This window comes from Macrotis lagotis, chromosome X (genome assembly GCF_037893015.1).
Source record: "Macrotis lagotis isolate mMagLag1 chromosome X, bilby.v1.9.chrom.fasta, whole genome shotgun sequence".
Classification (NCBI taxonomy): domain Eukaryota; kingdom Metazoa; phylum Chordata; class Mammalia; order Peramelemorphia; family Peramelidae; genus Macrotis; species Macrotis lagotis.
Window position 1 is genome coordinate 666,403,031 of NC_133666.1, and position 19,761 is coordinate 666,422,791.

A 19,761-nucleotide genomic window follows, 5' to 3' on the forward strand; every position below is an offset into this window, starting at 1 on the left:
AGGTTAAGTACCTACTTTCTCTTTAGATAACCATCTTTTAGGTCAGATCTAGCACCAGATCTCCTTTGGACTAGTTAGGGGGAGGAGATTTCTCTATATCTCAACTGTATGACTGTATTTACTTAGAAGATCCTGAAACATCCTTGTGGCTTCTTCTGCTTTATGTTTCTTTCTCTGAATACAAGTCATCAAATAGTGATTCAGAAAGATGACTATATTTTTAGCCTGTGATCTCAAGAGGTCAAGAATTCATGTTTCTGTATCAGTTGCTCAATAGGAAGTATTTCTCAAAATGATATTTCTTAGAGGAAATGACCACCAATAGGATAATCCTGAACCCAAATGGATAAGAGAGCCATACCTGCCCGACCAGAAGAATCTGGATTTGTAAGTTATTTAGACAAAATAGATCTGAGGACACTAGAAATTATAGGTTAAATATTCCATTAAGTTAGTTTTGCCTCCTGGAAGAATGTATTTTTCTCCTGGGAGAATTTTTGTTCTATCGCTTTAGGTATTTTCAGTGGATGGTTTTTCATTTTAAGTAGTTCTTCCAAAGTAAAGAAAATAAATAGCTGTCCCATATTTGATATCTACTTTGTGCAATGAATACCTTTTCTAAAACAAATCCTGTTAACCCTTTTTGGGGGAGAACCAAGTCATGAGCTATACCCAAGCTTTTTAAAAATAGATTTTCTGGGGAACATCTAGGTAGCACAGTGGATAGAGCACCAAGCCCTGGAGTCAGGATGACCTGAGTTCAAATATGGCCTCAGACACTTAATAATTACCTAGTTGTATGACCTTGGACAGGTCACTTACACCCATTGCCTTGCCCCCCCAAAAAAATAAATAAATAAATTTCTAAGTCCATTATTCCTTTCTATCCACTCCCACTTTTAGGGGTCTGATAAATCTTATCTGCATGACACATTGCTTTATTTTTGTCTTTGAATTCCCAATGCTTACTGGGTAGCCACAACTAATTCTTTTTTTTTTTTTGGTTCAAGTTTTATTCAAGATCATATACAAAATGTATCCAGACCCAAAAGGGTTTAATCTTCCTCCTCTTCCTCCTCTTCATCCTGGTTGATCTGGAAGTACCGTAATTCATAACTCTCCTTGCTATTGGCCACCACCCGGAGCCAATCACATAGATTGTTCTTCTTTAAGTATTTCTTTGTCAGGTACTTCAAATACTTTTTAGAAAAGGGCACCTCTGATGTCATGGTTATCTTACTCTTGCTTCTCTCAATGGTTACAACCCCACCACCGAGGTTGCCAGCCTTTCCATTCACTTTGATTCGTCCTTGTAAAAACTGCTCAAAATTAGCTGCATCCATAATCCCATCTTCCACAGGCTGGGAACAATCAAGCGTGAAGCTGAGAACTTGCTTCTTTTTTTTGCCACCCTTCACCGCAGATTTCTTCATGGGAGCCACGGCGATCAAGCAGGCAGAAAGGGCCACAATTAATTCTTATTAAGTGAATGAGTGAGTCGGTGTTGAACCCGGAGTTAGGAAAATTTGGGTTCTAATACTGCTTCTGACATTTAGGATCAGTGTGACTGACCATGGGCCAGTCACAATTTCTCTGAATGTCATCTATAAACCTTGGATAAATTTCACAGGCATTTTGCAAGACTCAACTAAGGTAATATAATAATAACAATAACTAGCATTTAAAATAGGAGGCTTTGGTTTGAGGCTCAAATAAGATAATAATAAAAATACCTAAAATTGATATAGTGCTTTAAGATTTTCTAAGTGCTTTGCAAATGTCTCATTTGACCTCCACACCAACACTCCGAAACAGGTATTATTATCCCCATTTAACAATTGTGGAAACTGAGACAGAGTAAATAAATAGCTGTCTCATACCTGATAACTACTTTGTACAATGAGTCCTTTTTCTGATCTCAGGTCCTCTTACCTCCAGTCCAGTGCTCTGCCACTATGCCACTTAGAAGCACTGAAAACGTACAGACTCCTCAGAACAGGCTCTAAAAATAGCAGCACTAAAGACCTGAACCTTGGAACAATATCCCCTATAGACCTGAGACAAAGCCCAATTTTAACACAAGTTAAAAATTAAAAAATAGGCTGGAAAAATGAGGAAACAACAAAAAAAAAGAACCTGATCCAAAAAAGTTACTACAGTGACAGAGAAAATCACCACAAACTCAGCAAAAGACAATGATGTCAGAACATATCCATAAAAAAAGCCTCAAAGAAAAATCTGAAATTGGAGCAAATCCAAAGAGAATTTTTTGAGGAGCTCAAAAAGGATTTTAAAAATAAACAAAAAGATTGAAAAATGGAAATACAAATGAGATTGATGGAAAAGAATTATGAAAAGAGAGTCAACAACCTGGTAAAAGAGGCCCAAAAAAATTACTAAAGAAAATAACACTTTAAAAAATAGAAATGGTAAAAGAGGTAGAAAAACTCACTGAAGAAAATAATTTCTTAAAAATTAGAATTGATACAACACACTTTTGGACAGGGCCAGGATGAAAGGAGAGAGAGAGAATAGAATAAATGAGAGTGGGGAGGAATAGAATGGAGGTACAGCTAGTAATAGAAACTATAGGGAAAATATTGAAGCAACTTCTGTGGTGGACTTACGATAAAGAAAGCAGCTCACTTAATAATTACCTAGCCGTGTGGCCTTGGGCAAGCTACTTAACCCCATTGCCTTGAAAAATCTAAAAAAAAAAAAAAAAAAAAAAAAAAAAAAGCAACTCACCCCAGAGACAGAGCCATAGGAATCTGAACACAGACTGAAGTACATTTTCTTTTTCTCTCTTTCTCTATTCCTGAGGTTTCTTATCTTCGGGGGGGGGGGGGGGGCGGTTATATTTAGTCTTATAACAAACTATTGTAATAATAGTAATAATAATTTTTTAAAAGAAAACAACAATAATAATAGCTAACATTTACATAGTACTTTGAATTTGGGAAAATATTTTATATACACATATATATGTATATATAATTTTATTTGGTCCACCTAAGACTCCAGGTACTAAGCCCATTTTACAGATGAGGAAACAGAATGAGAGAAGTTGTACTTTGCTTAGGATCACACTGTTTTATAAATGTCTTTGACTGAATTTGAACTCAAATCTTTCCAGCTTCCAAGTCCATTGCTCTGTCTTGTATGCCTAACCATATTAAATCACACAAATAATTACCAAAAAAATTAAAATTGAACATATGGAAGCTAATGACTCTATGAGACACTGGGAAACAATCATAGTCAAAAGAATAGAAAAGAAAATAGAAGAAAATGTAAAATATCTTACTGGCAAAATATCTGACCTGGAAAATAGATCAAGGAGAGACAATTTATGAATTATTGGACTGCCTGAAAGCTTTGATTGAAAAAAAAAAGAAGGCTATTAAAAACGAATGTTAAAACTTGCTTTTGCATGTACCTGGGGGAAAATAAAATGAAATAAACATGTTTAGACATCATTTTTTTAAAAAATTAATCGAGGAGCGGCTAGGTGGCGTAGTGGATAAAGCACCGGCCCTAGAGTCAGGAGTACCTGGGTTCAAATCCAGTCTCAGACACTTAATAATGACCTAGCTGTGTGGCCTTGGGCAAGCCACTTAACCCCATTTGCCTTGCAAAAACCTAAAAAAAAATTAGTCAAGGAAAACTGCTCTGATATCATAGAATTAGGAAATAAAATAGAAATGGAAAGAATCTACCAATCATCTCCTAAAATGCATCTCAAAATGAAAACCTCTAAGAGCTCCCAGAGCAAAGAGAAAATATTGCAAGTAGCCATTAAGAAACAATTCAAATATTGTGGAGTCATATGCAGTTTTCAAAGTGCAAGATTTAACAACTTCCACATTAAAAGTGTATAAGGCTTAGAATATGATAGGGTTAAGAGCTAGGGTTACATTCAAGAATACTACTTTCCAAATTGAGTTTAATCTTTCAGAGAGAAAAGTGGATATTTAATGACAGAGAACTTTCAAATATAACTGATGAAAAAGTCAGAGATGAATAGAAAAAAATTGACTTTCAAGACTCAGTTAAAAAGATAAACATGAAAGGAAAATTATAAGGGATTCTGGGGTGGCTAGGTGGTGCAGTGGATAAAGCACCAGCCCTGTAGTCAGTAGTACTTGGGTTCAAATCTGGTCTCAGACATTTAATAATTACCTAGCTGTGTGGCCTTGGGCAAGCCACTTAACCCCATTTGCCTTGCAAAAACCTAAAAATAAAATAAAATAAACTGTTTACATTCCTTTATAGGAAGACAATTCTTGTGATTCCTGAGAACTTTATCATTATTAGTGAAGTTAGAAGAGTTTACCTAGACAAATGACATGGGTGTGAATTGACACAATGAGATAATTTCAAAAAATAAAATAAATTTAAGGAGTGAGAAAAAAAAGATATACTAGGAGAAGGAAAAAGAAGGCGGAAAATTATTTCACATAAAAAAGTATGGAAGGAAGAGATTTTATATTGGAGGGGAAAAGATGGAAAGATGACAGACAGCACTTGAACCTCACTCTCATTACAATTGGTTCAAATAGGGAATACATTCAATTGGATATAAAAATCTATTTAACTACAAGGAAGTAGGAGGAGAAGAGATTCAGAGAAGGTGGGGGAAGGAAAGGAATACAGAATAGTTATCTATGTATCCATGTATATTAGATTGTTTTCTGTCAGGGAGGGGAAAAGGGAGGGAGGGAGGAAGAAAAATATAAAACCTAAAATCTTGCAAAAATTGATTGTTGAAAACTACCTTTGCAGGTAGTTGGGAAAATAAATAAATAAAATATTTAATTACAAAAAAAGAAGGGAAGGCAGATTAAGGAAGCCAGTGGCCAGAAACAAAAGGGCTACCTAGGTGATACAGTGGATAAAGCACCAGCTCTGTAGTCAGGAGAACCTGAGACCAAATCCACCCTCAGACACTTACTATCTGTGTGACCCTGGGCAAGTAATTTAACCCCAATTGGCTCCAAAAAATAGACTTTTTAAGGAGATAGAGAGAAATATAAACAGGGAAGCATGAAGGGAAATATATAGTAAAAAAAAAATAGACAAAAAATGAATTTGCAAAGAGCTTTGCATGTTATCTCATTAAGCAATCCATTAATGAAATGTTTGTCAATCTAGAAATGTTGGGAAGAACTATCCAGAACCCAGTTTTAAATATAATCTGCATAATTAATATTGTCTACATCACTTTCTTAAGTCACAGTCAACAAAACAACAATTCAAGACCTGTTTTGGAGCATATGCTGATTTCTAAGGAGTAAATGTTCATACTAAAAAAATTAACAATTGGCTCTTACAACCTGTCTTCAGAATACCTCAATGTAAAAACCTCTGCCAAAACAGGGTGGGTATGTGTGGTGACATGGTGGATAAGGGTTGAAGATTACAAATACAGAAAAAAGAAAGATGGCTCCTGCCCTCAAGAAACTTACCTTCTACTGGGGGGAGACATTACACAAAAGGAAGCTGAAAAGGGTGGGAGTTGGGGGGAGGAAGGTGTGGGCATGATGAAAAATTCCAAAGAAATTCAAATGACCACAACCAGGTGGGAGATGAAGATACTACTGTGCCCAACTTGCTCTCAAAATGAAAGTTTTTGGATTTCATAATTCTGCCCTCCAAACCAAAGGGGCAATGGGTATTGATTAGGTATGAGTAACAAGGGTGGTAGGATCCTGCAGGAGGGCGAGAATTTCCACTGATGAAGCTCCTAGAGCATGGTAATATGATAGAGAAGTCCATAGATGACTTGGAATCAAGGATACCTGAGTTTGAATTATGCCTTAGACCCTTGCTAGCTATGTGACCTTAGGCCTCCCTCATCTGTCAAATGGGGATAAGAATAGTGCCCACCTCACAGTTTCATTGGGAGAATTCAAAGAGATAATATATTTTTATTTTTATTCTTTTTCCCATTTTTCTCTTTATCATTTTATTATTTTTGCATTTAATAATTTCCCTTTTTTATAATTACATGTAAAATTTTCAAAATTCACATTTGTAAGATTTTGAGTCACAAATTTTTGTCTCTTACCTTCTCTCCTCATGATTACAAGGATTCTGACATAGAATATACATGCATAATCATGTTAAACATATTTCCACATTAGTTATGTTGTAAAAGAAGAGAATAAAAGGAAAAAAAACACAAGAAGAAAACAGAAAAAGTGAAAATAATGTGCTTCAACCTGTATTCATACTTCATAGTTCTTTTTCTGAATGTGAATGACATTTTCATCACAAGTCTTTTGAAATTGTCTTAGATCATTACGTTACATTTTGAGATAACTAAATCGATCATAGTTGATCATCATACAATGTTGTTGTCACCGTGTATGATGTTCTCCTGGTTTTGCTCACTTCCATCAGTATCAATTCCTATAAGTCTTTCCAGGTAAAAGAAATAATATAGATGATAATTGCAAGGCTTAGAGTAAAAAAAATACCCACTCCACCTAGTTATTATGAGATCATATCTTTTTTCACCTGGTCTACAGGTGGCTACCTAGGTCACCTTCAAACTAAGGTCCTTGATAATTGAAAGTGATCCAAGCCTGGGAAAAGCCATTCTTATTTAAAAATATATTAGGTTACTCTCCCAGAAGGATAAAGAGATTCATTCCCATTGTAAACCATCTTGACCTTACTTGGTTTTCCATTCATAAAATCATAGATTTAGAAATGGAGGGGCCATCTAGTCCAACTCCTTCATTTTACATGTTTCCCATACAGACTCTGGAGGGTCATTATTCCAATTCCTATTTGGGGGGGGGGGATTGCTGTAGGCAATCCTTCTCAGGATCCTATGGGTAACCCTGAAGGGTTGGAGGTAATCCTTCTAATGATATCAACTTAAGCCTCCATTCCAGTATATTCTTTACAATATCAATCACCAGTACAAGCTAAAATCTTTTTTATATCCTTGTTAATAACAATTTAATAGTTATATTATATTAATTGTATTTTATATTATATTTATTGTATTATGTTGTTATATTTTATATGTAATAGTCATATTATCATCAATTTTGTCCATCAGGTTTTGCAAAGGGATGCTTACTGAGAAGATATAGCAAGCACAGAATAGCCTTCTGTGTCTCCTTCAAAGAGAAGGGGGTTCAAGTTTAACATGGTTGCTACAAAGTATTTGCCCCATCAAGGTAACTCCCAAATGTGGCAAAGCAGATATCAGTAGATGTCCAAGATACTAGATAGATGCCTTGCTGGGCTGAGTCACACAGGTTACTCCTCAGGGAGGTTTCTATCCAAGATCTCTTCCAACTGGCTCTTCTGGCTCTTTCAGATCTCATAAAGCTTTGTGCCAAAGGAAAGAAGACATAAATAGGAAACAGCTCTATTCCAAACACATCCCTCAGACTGGTCCAATAGAGGGAAAGGATCCTTCCCCACCTCACAACTGATCCTCTAATGTTCAGCAAGAAATAAAAAGAAGTTTCTCCATTGGAGTCTCATGTATTGACTTTCCATTCTGGATTAACAGCCAACCAGAAGCCAAATAGAAAAAGTCACTAACTCCATGTGTGTTCTCAAGTCACGAACAAAGCCTTAAGGGGCAGCTAGATGGCGTAGTGGATAAAGCACCAGGCCTGGAGTCAGGAGTACCTGGGTTCAAATCCGATCTCAGACACTTAATAATTACCTAGCTGTGTGGCCTTGGGCAAGCCACTTAACACCATTTGCCTTACAAAAAAAAAAAAAAACAAAGCCTTAAAATTTAGTTCACCCATCTCCCAGATAGATCCCATGCATGCTCTCAGAACTGGTCCTTTGCTACACACATAGGTGAATGGTTTGAGGTCCTAAGAAGACTTCCTCAAGCTCATAAATAGTAGCGCTAAGATTGTCGCTCTGTTCCTTTGATTTCCTATCCAGAATCCTTCCACTCCTAGGACATCTCCCTTCTCACACATTCATCAGTCACCAGGTCTAATCAATTATAACTGCATCACATCACTCTCATTTATTCCCTTATTTCCAATAGCTCAGTATTTATTAAATGCCTGCTCTGTGGCAGGTGCTAAAGTTTGATTTGTTTTGGTTTTTTTAATTGGTTTCATATTAGTCTCTCTTAATTTAGCTCCGTTGAGGTTACCAAGAGAGTTGGGGAATTCCTCTACCAATACAAACGAGCACCAGTTTTGCAACTTATATTATTAGAGAGGGCTGGGACACTGAAAGAATGAGTAATTTACCCAGGGTCACACAGCCTGTATGTGTAAGAGATGATGTAGATTCTCCTGGTTACAAATACAAAAGTAAGACAATCGTTGTCCTCAGGAAGCTTGCATTTTAATATGAGATATAATATGTAGAATAAGTGACAGCCAGGGGTCTTAGTCTGAGCAGTTAAAAGAATGTTAAATAGCATTTAGAATGCCCACCCCAAATGTTTACATGAACTATTTGTGCCCAACCTGTGATAAGGTATTCCGAGCTCGTATTGGTCTTATCCACCACAGTGGGACTCACTGCGTCTTGCCTCCAACAAAGTGATGTCATTTTGCTCTTCTTCAATAACAAATGGCAAGAAGGAACCAACCAGCCAACCAAGAAGAACCAGAGGGCTAACTGATCTCACTCTTCCAGTAGCAATGGCAGTATTGACTGGGGAGGGGCGCAGAAAGATGGCACCAGGTAGGCACTGATTTTTTGGTGCATGACTAGACTCAGGATGTGAAGAACATTGTTTGCCACCAGCCAGATTAAGGTGAATTTTCTTTTACTCACACATCCCTCACACTAGTTCTACCCCAGGGTGGAATTCCAAAGCTGAATGGATTATCTTCCCCAAGATAGGAGGCTGGCCATAGCCTCTGGAGAGCAGGATCTAAAGTATTGAAATAGACTTATCAAAAAAAAATTTTTTAAGACAAATTTACAGATCCCAGGTTAAGAATCTTTGGTTTATTGTTGATACTATTGAATGTTGTTTTCAAGTGGTTCAGATCTGGAGTCAGGAAACCTGAGAAACCTGAGTTCAGATTCAGCTTCAGACTATGATGGTGTTTATCCTTTGTTCTCTAAGAACACCGGGGTATTAGATGTTCACAAGGACTATTTGTGTCCGACCTGTGGTAAAGCATTCTGGACTTGCATTGATCTGATCGGCCATAGTGGGACAACTTGCCTCTAACATCAGGGAAGTGACTCTGTGACAAGAAAGTGAATTGCATTTGAATGAGGGGGGGAGGTTGTGCTAAATCACTTTCTCCTCAGGAGACATCTGGGTTCAGTGGTCAGGTATCACTCAGAATGTCTGGAGATGGCCCTGGATGCCAGAAAATCTTGGCTAAATGACTTGCCCAAGGTCACAAAGCTTGTAAGTGCCTGAGGCCACTATGACTCTGGACAAGTCACTTAATTTCTGTCTGCCTCAATTTCCTCAACTGTAAAATGGGGATAATAGCAACAGTACCTGCCTCCCTGGGTTGTTGTTAGGATCAAGTAAGATCATATCTATAAAATACTTAGTAGAATGTCTGGCGTAGTTGGTACTTATTTCTACCCCCCATAACCATCCTGGGTGAGAAGGAAGAGGTCAGTGACAGAGCAAACAGCAGAATACTATTCCAGGAAGGCCCTAATATTCCCATTGACTGCAGGGTGCATTGTCCACTCATTACCTCTCCCTTATAATAAATAACCTTTAACTCAGCTCCCCTACTACCAGTTCCCCTCTCCAAGCTGCCCACATAGATCATCTTTCTAAAGTATGGGTCTAACTATGTAACTCTAAGATCAAGTTCCTCAGTCTGATTTTTGTTTAAAGCTCTCCACAATCTGGCTAAGACCAATCTCTCCAACCTCAGCCCATAACTCTCCTTCATATATTCTAAAGACTGTTATTGTCCAGTCAGTCATGTTCATGAAGTTTTCGTGGTAAAGATACTGGAATGGTTCATCATTTCCTTCTTCAGTAGATTAGGCAAACAGAGGTCAAGTGACTTGACCAGGGTCACACATCTGAAGCTGAATTTGAACTAACCAGGGTTCTGTCTACTGAACTGTCCACTGCCTCTATACTATTCTTTTATCTGATGTTCTATCTCCTGCCTCCTCAAATTTAGACTTATGGTGTCCATCTGCCATTGAGTGACCCCATTGGTCCCAAAGGGGATGGGGTACTAGGACATAACTGGTTCTGGGAATCTCCGCCTCTAATGAAGGAAGGCGTGTCTCCCTGTTCTTTGGCTCAATAAACCCTGACCCCAGCACCCCAGGGAAAGTTTTATTTCTAGCTTGGGCTGTGGATCATGTTTAGGGTTTTTCTAAAAAAGGAAAGAAAAATGTATACAAAACACAAGATGAATCATGTTTGAATCACTGATTTATAAAAAAAATGTTATTTACAACATTAACAAAAGAATTTAGATAGGATTTGGTACATTATAGTTACTGAAACAATCTACAGATAATAAAATCTCATGAGAACATAAAGCAGTTTACAAGACTGATAATTAGACAGCTCCCTATATACATCTGCTGGTTAAAGGACCTGGCTTGGGACAATCCTATTGGTCAACGGACAACCTCTCTGATGTAGAAATTACCCCAATCTTCAATGGTTCTTTGATCCTTTTCAGCCTTCTCCAACAAAGTGGAACCCAGTATTTCTGAACCTCTTGTCTCCAAGCCTAGACCTGTCCACCCTTCCCTGAGAATTAATGTTTGATTTACTTACTCAGGGGAGGAAATAAAAATCAGAAAAGGTAGCCAACTACCCAGGTATAACCTTGCTTAATTGTGGGAGCAATGCTGGAGAGGGACATATCACCCCTATCTGCTGAACCTTTTTCCTGGGGAGTCGAGATAGTCTTCTACTTGGTAGAATCAAAGTATAAAAACTAGACCTGAAAGCTGTATCTTTCTTTACATCCTGTAACACTACGGTCCTTTGCCACTGGGGTAAAGGAAGGCTCAGGGGATCACTGATGCATCATTCCAAAACATCAAGTTCTCCCCAAACTGGGCCAATGCATGGCCAGAAACAGATCTTCAAACTCATAAACAATTAACTGAAACCAGAAAGGTTTCAGTCTTCAAGGCTTGGCCTCTGCCTACACCTGGAATGAACTTCTTCCTGATCTCCACCTTCAGAAAGTCTTGATCTCTCTTCAGGGCTCAGCTTGGGCACCTCCTCTGGATGCTTTCTTGCCCCAGTTGTTTCTTTCCTTTCTCTAAGATTTCCAGAACACTTTGAAGTCTCCTTTGCCCTTCTCTGTATTATATTTAATTGCACCATGAAATATCTCCCATGTTTGGCAGTAGAATGAAAACTCCTTGAAGTATGTTCCTGTCTCTGTATTCTGGAAGCCCAACAGTGTCTTGTATCCAGTAAAAACTTAAAGTTTTTTAGAGTGATTTGAAGAACTAGATATGCATAGGGGATGTGTTGCTCATGAAAGTATGTGCTGCTGTCCCCAAGGAGCTTTCTTTGCTAAAAGAGAAAAAAAAGAGGCATAGTCAGTGATTCCATCACTCTACAACATGGGGCCCCTGAAGAATCCTCCTCCAGATTACCTTATCAGCACTGCCTTTCCTGCTCTGGGAGATTTCTGCTTGGTGGATTCCATTTTCCTTTGGTGAAGGATGGCTCTCTGCAGCCCAGCCAGAGAAAAAACAACCGTATTTTTTTTTTTAGGCTTTTTTTGCAAAGCAATGAGGTTAAGTGGCTTGCCCAAGGACACACAGCTAGGTCATTATTAAGTGTCTGAGACCGGATTTGAACCCAGGTACTCCTGACTCCAGGGCTGGTGCTTTATCCACTACACCACCTAGCCTCCCCCCAACTACTATACTTCTAAAACTCTTTTTGTCTCCTCTGGCAACTGTGATTTCCATGGTCCAGGTTCACAGTTCACAGCTCTAGGGATCTGGACAGAACTAGGAAAGAAGGCAAAAAAAAAAAAGGTTAAAATTTAAATTTTAAAAGAACATGCCAATTGTCACTAGTTCCTAAATTCAACCATCAGTTTTTCATGGTCAAGTTCAGAGAGAAGGGAGCAGGGTCTAATTGGAAAGATATTTTTAGATAAGAAGATAAGGTTGTTCTATATTTTAGGGGATAGAGAAGGATTAACTACAAGGGACTCATTTGAAAAGCTTTTATTTTTCAAAGTTTAACTGCCAGCTTATTTTTAAAAGTTAATTTTAATTAAATTTTAATACCCTCAGTTTTTTTGATGAGTGTTCCATAATTATTCACCATTAAAAAACAAATAACAATTCAATTCTCTGGGTCTGCACCCTAGCAAAATGTACTGTGTATTGTTATACTATTATAATTTGATCGAATGAGATTATGATGCTAAACCATTTTGAGATAAAAATGAAAGCAGCTATTTTTAGATACAGAGAAGATACGATCCTTCTCTCAAAATGAATTCAGAGAAGCCATCCCAGTTTCTGCTGCCAGGCCATACTTTGTGTAGCTCTGACCTTCCTCAGCTTCTGTAATCCTACACCTTCCTCTCCTGGCCTTCACATTCATCTCCGTAATATGAATTTACTAGTGCCATATCTCAAACTTTTCTTCATAGGGTAGTTGAACTTTAACCAGGAGATATTCTTTAAGGATCCGGGAGTCCTTCCATGTGGGTTCTCTCTCCCTTGATAAAGGTAGCAATAACCCCTGAGTTTAGGGGACTCTTTATGAGTTGTTGTGACTGAAAAAAACTCATCATCAAGTAGCCAGCTTTTCAGTGATGAACTAGACAGATCATTGAATGTTAGCATTTTGCAAACTTACTATATGAATATCATTCATTCAACAAACATGACATGTGCCTCCAGAGAAGGAAATGGCTAACCACTCTACATCTTTACCAAGGAAACTCCAATGGGTCGTGAAAAGTAGAAAATTACTGCACACACACACACACACACACACACACACACACACACGCATGCACACACACACGCACACACTCACATACACCTATCTGGTAAGAGACCACAAAAGTAAGAGGGTAGAGTCCAGAAGACTTCTCAGAAATTCTCACTAAGGTTCTAGATGTGGAAGAGGGAGTTTTCTCATCAAGAGATCATATCTCTGATCTGAGAAAAAAAAATATGCATAGTGCAGTAAGTAGCCTCTAGAAGTGTTGACAAAAAATAAGCCAGTTCCTGCTTCAAGGAACTTATATCCTGTTAGAGGGAAATGATACATGAGTAAATATAATATATAGATACATAAGTAAAAATAATACAAATAAAATTGTAATTTTGAGGGAAGGCACTAATAAGAAGGGAGAGAGAAATCAAGGAAGGTTCCACATACATAAGGGGGTGAAACTAGAGTTGTGTCTTACAGGAAACTAGGAATTCTTAGAAACTAAGATGAGGAAGTGCATACCAATCAATTAATTAATAAATATTTAAGCACCTATTATTTTCTAGGCACTGTGTGAAGCTGTTTTTACACATATTTTGATTCTCTCAAAACCCCTGGGAAGGTAGGTGCTATTATTTTCTCCATTTCACAATTGAAGAAACTGGGACAAACAGAGTTTAAGTGACTTGCCCAGGATCACACAGCTAATACACATCTGAGGTCAAATGTGAGCTCAGGTCTTTGGGATTCCAGGTCCAGAATGATATCTCCTGTGATACCAAGTGTCTCAGAGAATTTAGCTAGTATCTAATGTAGCCCCCTTCATTTTACAGATGTAGAAACTGAGTCCCAGAGAAGGGAAGGAACTGACAATGTCATTCAGTGATTTAGTGGCAGGCTGGGTTAGAAATCCATTCTACCTCCTACATCAACATGGTAATGATTCAACATTTGTAATGGTGCCCATGTCCTGACCACTCCCTAGGTTTGAATATATCCAACAAAAACAAACCTACCATGAACAAACAGGACACAGGCAATTCATAGTTGAGAAATACAAATTCTTGACTTTAGGTAGCTACTAATCTAATGGGGGCATGAGATGGATGGATGGACAAATAATTAGACATAATAGATAGATAGATAGATAGATAGATAGATAGATAGATAGATAGATAGATAGATAGATGACAGATAGATAGATGATAGATGATAGCGAAATACAAGCAAACAAAACAGTTTTTTGCCCTCAAGAAGTTTCCCCTTCTAGTGAACGAGGACAACGTAAGAAGGGAGAATGAAAATGGATTGAGGCGAAGAAAATATGATGTGCAGTTTGGTAGGAAGTGATATAGAGGGCTAGATCTAGGCATAAGACAAAAAGTTCACCTATCACAGAACAAAATCCCAGAGCCTGAACCCAAGTTTGGGGGTGGAGTTTGAAGATGGGGATAATGGCCAGGGTATAGGCAGCATAGTATGGCAATAACTGGGAAGAGAATTCACTTTTACTTGAGGCTATCAGGAAAAACTTCCTAGAGGAAATGGTACCTGAGCTGGCCCTTCAAAACAGGAGAAATTTTTTTTTTTTTTTTTTTGCTAAGCAATGGGGTTAAGTAACTTTGCCCAAGGTCACACAGCTAAATAAATATTAAGTGTTTGGATTTGAACTCAAGTACTCCTGACTCCAGGGCCCATGCTCTATCTACTTCACCACCTAGCCGCTCCCCAGGAAAAACTTTTAAAGGAATCTACAAGCTATACTTGAAATCAGAAATCTGGAAATGACTGATATATGAATGTAATGAACATATTGCTGTTTAAGAAATGATGAGAAAGATGGTTTCAGAGAAAACTGAGAACTGAGACAGAATCAATAGAAGAGAATATGGAGAAGTCTATATTATAACAATAACACTGAGAAAACAAACAACTTTGAAAGACTTAAGAACTCTGATCAACACAATAATTAACCCTGATTTCAAAGGACGGGCAATGAAGCATATTATCCACCTGCTGATCAAGATCAGGCTGAAGACTGAGACACTGCTAAGAATTTTGTACACCAGAATTTGTGTACTGGGGACTTGGTGGAGGGGGTTGTTTTTCAGTGGGAGCGAGGAAGGAGAAATAGGTTGAAGGGAGAGATTTTTGTTCATTGAAATTTTGTTTTAAATGAATAAGTACTAAAAAAAAAAAATCCAGTCTCAGACATTAATTAGCTGTATGACCGTGGGTAAGTCCCTAAACCTCTCTCAATCTGAATTTCCTCATCTGTGAGATGGAAATAATAACAACCCCCTACTTGTGAGGATCAAATGTAAAGTGATTTTAAAAATCTCAAAATTCTTCTTTCTTCTCCCTCTTCCTTCTTCTCCTTCTCCTCCTTCTCTTTCTTCTTCTTCTTCTACTACTACTACTACTACTACTACTACTACTACCACCACTACCACTACCACTATCACCATCCCTAACCCTATCACTATTACTACTACCACTACTCTCTGACAACTACTACTTCTACTACTACCACCATCATTATCATTATTACAGAGATAGAAACCCTCTCCCAAGATGGAAGAATCAGGAGAGGAGTCTAGGAGAGTCAGAACAGCACTGGGTGACACAATATAAGGAATGGTCCCTTAGAGACCAAGTGTGGAATATCTGATCTGCTGGATAGGTTGCAGATGCTGGGGCTCAACAGCCTGGAGAGGAGAAGAAAGAGCTCTCCCAATAGCTGTGTTCAGATATTGGAAAAGGGATTGGCCTCCTTCTGCTTAACCCTGGAGGACAGAACCAGGATCAAGGTAGCAGAACTAAGCTTTCTTTGTGATTAGAAGTGATTAAGTGGAACTTGTCAAGAAGAGTCAGAATGTGGAGAGCTTTGAATTAAGTCTTGGGTCTTGCGCTTCAACTTCATTTCAGTAAAGAGACATATGTACAGAATAATTTTACATATAAATATTTATATACACACACATATATATAAATATACATTTTTGTATCTAATGGTAACCATCTCTAAGTGGGAGAACCATCTCTAGGAGAGAAAAGAAAAAAATCATATATTTAAAAGGAATAGCAAGTTAGACTTGTAACCCAGGGTGTAATCATCTATTTTTATTATACTGTGCTAAGGACATACTTGTTTTATTCCATAAATAAAAAATGGTTACAATTAAAAAATAAACTTAATTTCATAGTGCAAGTACACTAGGACTTTTGAAATGCCCTTTATTTTTAGCCCAGAGACTACAAAGACTACAAAAATGTTTAACAATATAAAACTGCACTGTCATGTAACCAGCCAGGTTTTTTATTTTTGTTTTTTTGGGGGGGGTTTGTGGAATTTAGCCAAGATCTCCAAAAATGTAACCCAGGTGATTAACTGGTTGATAAAAAGAATTTCTGGTACAGCTTTATTTATTCATGATGAGCCTTTCCTGTCTAGTTGCAAATTCCATAACAGATTCCTTAATGTTTATTGATCAACTTATATAATTACCTGATATGATCTTTTACCTTCCCCTTGGCTCTTGGTAAAGATATCAATTGTATTCATCCTGTCTTGGGTCATATAAAATTGTTGAAAAGGTTATTGGAAAAGATTGTGCTCTAAACATCTGATAAACGGGTTAGTTATTAAATATCTCATTTTAACAAACATGATTGACATCAGTACCTTTCAAATGAATCCCCAAATATTTTTATATCACTCATTTACACCTTCCCCGTCCCTAGCTAGTCAATAATTTTTCTTAACCCTCACTCCTAACACTGGCAGACAAGCAGTTTACTTTAAACTTCCCAAGAGGGGCAGCTAGTGGCACAGTGGCTAGAGCACCGGCTCTGGAGTCAGGAGGACCTGAGTTCAAATGCAGGCTCAAACACTTAATAATGACCTAGCTGTGTGGCCTTGGGCAAGCCACTTTAACCCTTGCAAAAACTAAAAAAAAAAACAAAAAAAAACTTTCCAAGAAGTCTCTAAACACCTCCAATGCCTTCCTTTGGAAAATGGGGTGAATGGTAGCATCACCCTCAATCTGCTCCTGAGAGAGCCTCTAATAAAACAATGCACTGCACGTATTTGCAAACCTTAAAAGGCCATATCCAGCTGTTATCTAAGAGCTATATTTTGTATTTAACTTTATGTAAAAGTTATCTCAGGTATCTAAGAGCAGGAATGCGTTCATTCCTTCTCCCTTCATTCTTCCCCAGCCCCTAGCCCATAGACACGCAGTGGAGACGTGCTTTTTTGACTTAATTGACTGCAGCATTAATGATACAGAGCTCTAAGGTCTGCCATGGCTGCCCGCTTCCCTCTTGACTCCATCTGGCTATTGAGCAGCCTTCCCCTTCAAAAAAATGTCACCACATTAAGCAGTTTACAAATATTAGTTCATCTAATCCTGGCAGCGGCCCTGGGGAAGTAGATGCTGTTACCATGGTGATTTGACAAATGGGGAAACTGAGGCTGGGGAGTGACTTGCCCAAGGTCATTACAATCACTGCGGCCCTGTTTGAAATCAGGTCGCACTCACTGAGGTTTCCCTAGCAGTGTGTTCAGTATATAGCAAGTATTTAATTATTTACCTTCTACAAACAGATTTCACTTTGAAAATTCAAGACGCAAAGTCTGACACGTGGTTGGGGTAAGGTTAGGGTGGGGGAGGGGCAAGGTGCGGCGGCAGAGCCCGAGGCGCCCTTCACACGTGGGGGCGCGGAGGGGGCGGGGACACGCGCCGTTCAGGGCCTCAGGCAGAGCCGGCCCATCTCCGGGGACCAATCACGCTCCAGCGGTCTAGTCCCAGACGGCGGAGGGATCCGCGCCTGTCCTCTCCGTCCCTCGTCTCGAGCTCCCATTGGCCGCCGGGCGCCTGGCCTCATATCGGCCCAGATCCCGCCACTCTGGAGGCCGGGAAGCCGGGGTGCGCCTCTCAGCCAATCCTGACGCGGAAATCTAGGGAGGCGTGCCCAATGGGAACAGTTCGGGTGTGGGAGAGGGGCGGAGTCAGTCGAGGTGCGTTGCCTTGACAACCCAGCCGCCCAAGCTAGTCCCGCTGCCGGCGCGGCCCTCTAGCTCCTGCTGATTGGCTGGGGGAAGGGGAGGCGGGCTGTGGGCGGGGCAGCTGCCCGAAATACTGACGGAGAGTCTGGCCCCCAGCCCGATTCCATCTCCATGAAGTGCCCACATTGTGCCAGAAAGAGCCGAGTTCACATTCGTCCTCAGATGCTTTTTAGCCCTGTGACCCTGGGCGAGTCACCTGCCGCAATTTCCCCATCTGTAAAATGGGATGATAGCCGCGTCTGCCTCCCAGAGAGGGTCAAATGAGATAATACATAGAAAACGCCTCAGTTTCCTCATCTGTAAAATGGAAGAAATAACAGCCCTCACTGTTATTTTTAAAAAAAAGAGAGATGGTATTTGAAGAACCCTATATAAATGTTCATTTGTTATTAACTTACAGAAGGGAAAGGCAAATTCGAAAAGTAGTTGTGGTAAGATTGGGGGGGAATTGTAAAACTCAAATAATATCTTTAATAAAAATTAATTAAAAAAAGAAAAAAAAAAGTAGTTGTGGGAAGGAGGGGAAAGAAGGATAGGGAGACCCCCAAATGTTACACCTGGAAAAATAGCACCTTTCCCTCCTCCCCCTTCTCCTCTCAGTCTTAGAATCCTTAGCTTCCCTAAAAGTGCCACTTTTGTGAAGACTTCTGTGATTTCCCCCAAATGGCCAAAACTGAATTGCTTTTCTAGGGAAGGCACCATCTTCTTTCCAGGCCACCACCTCAGAGTCATCCTCACCTCTTGGCTCTCCCCACTTCCCCCTTCACTTACTGTCTCTTTATCTGATTCGCCCTCTCTACTCACAAGACCCTCTATCTGGTTCTGGTCCTCATCCCCTCTAGTTTATGAGGGTAAAACTCCCCTTTCCAATCTATCTTCCATACAGATGCCAAAATTAGATTCTTAAATCAGAGGTCTAAGTGGTTCAATCCTTTGCCAAATAAAATAAGGTGATTTCCTGTTACTTCTAGGATTAACTATAAACTCATCTATTGGGCAATGAAAGCATTTCATAATCTGGCACTAAGCCTACCTTACCAGGTGGGTTAAACATTGCTCTACTTCGGACACTCCAGGAGTCAGTCAAATTGACTTCCTTGTTCCTTGTTTCATCTCCCATCTCCACATTTTTTTTTAGGTTTTTGCAAGGCAAATGGGGTTAAGTGACTTGCCCAAGGCCACACAGCTAGGTCATTATTAAGTGTCTGAGGTCGGATTTGAACCCAGGTACTCCTGACTGGAAGGACGGTGCTTTATCCACTATGCCACCTAGCCGCCCCTTCATCTCCACATCTTTTACAGGGGATTCACTCTATGCCTAGAATATTCTCTCTCTTCACCTGTACTTCTTGGATCTCCTCCCTTCTAAGATTCTACTTCTGGGGTGGCTAGGTGGCGCAGTGGATAGAGCACCGACCCTAGAGTCAGGAGTACCTGAGTTCAAATCCGACCTCAGACACTTAAATAATGACCTAGCTGTGTGGCCTTGGGCAAGCCACTTAACCCCATTGCCTTGCAAAATATCCTTAAAAAAAAAAAAAAAGATTCTATTTCCCACATCAGACATTCTTTTTTCCTCTCAAATGTTAACACCAGCCCCCTTCATCAAAAATTACTGTCTAAAGCTCTGGACTTACCTGTGGATATGTTGCTCTTTGGAGCAGAGATTGCTTTAAACTTTTCTTTGAAATATCAAGGTCTAGTCACTTAGATGGAAAACACAATTTTGTCCAATGATTGAATAACTTGATACATTAATGCTCACTTCACATTAATGAAAGTTTCTTGAGGACAAAAATTA

The 19,761-nt window shown here is 39.1% G+C and overlaps 1 pseudogene; it reads right to left on the minus strand.

The window, feature by feature from the left end:
* Nucleotides 1-1,001: 1,001 nt before the first annotated feature.
* Nucleotides 1,002-6,083, minus strand: LOC141499566 (large ribosomal subunit protein eL22 pseudogene; annotated as a pseudogene).
* Nucleotides 6,084-19,761: the final 13,678 nt, after the last annotated feature.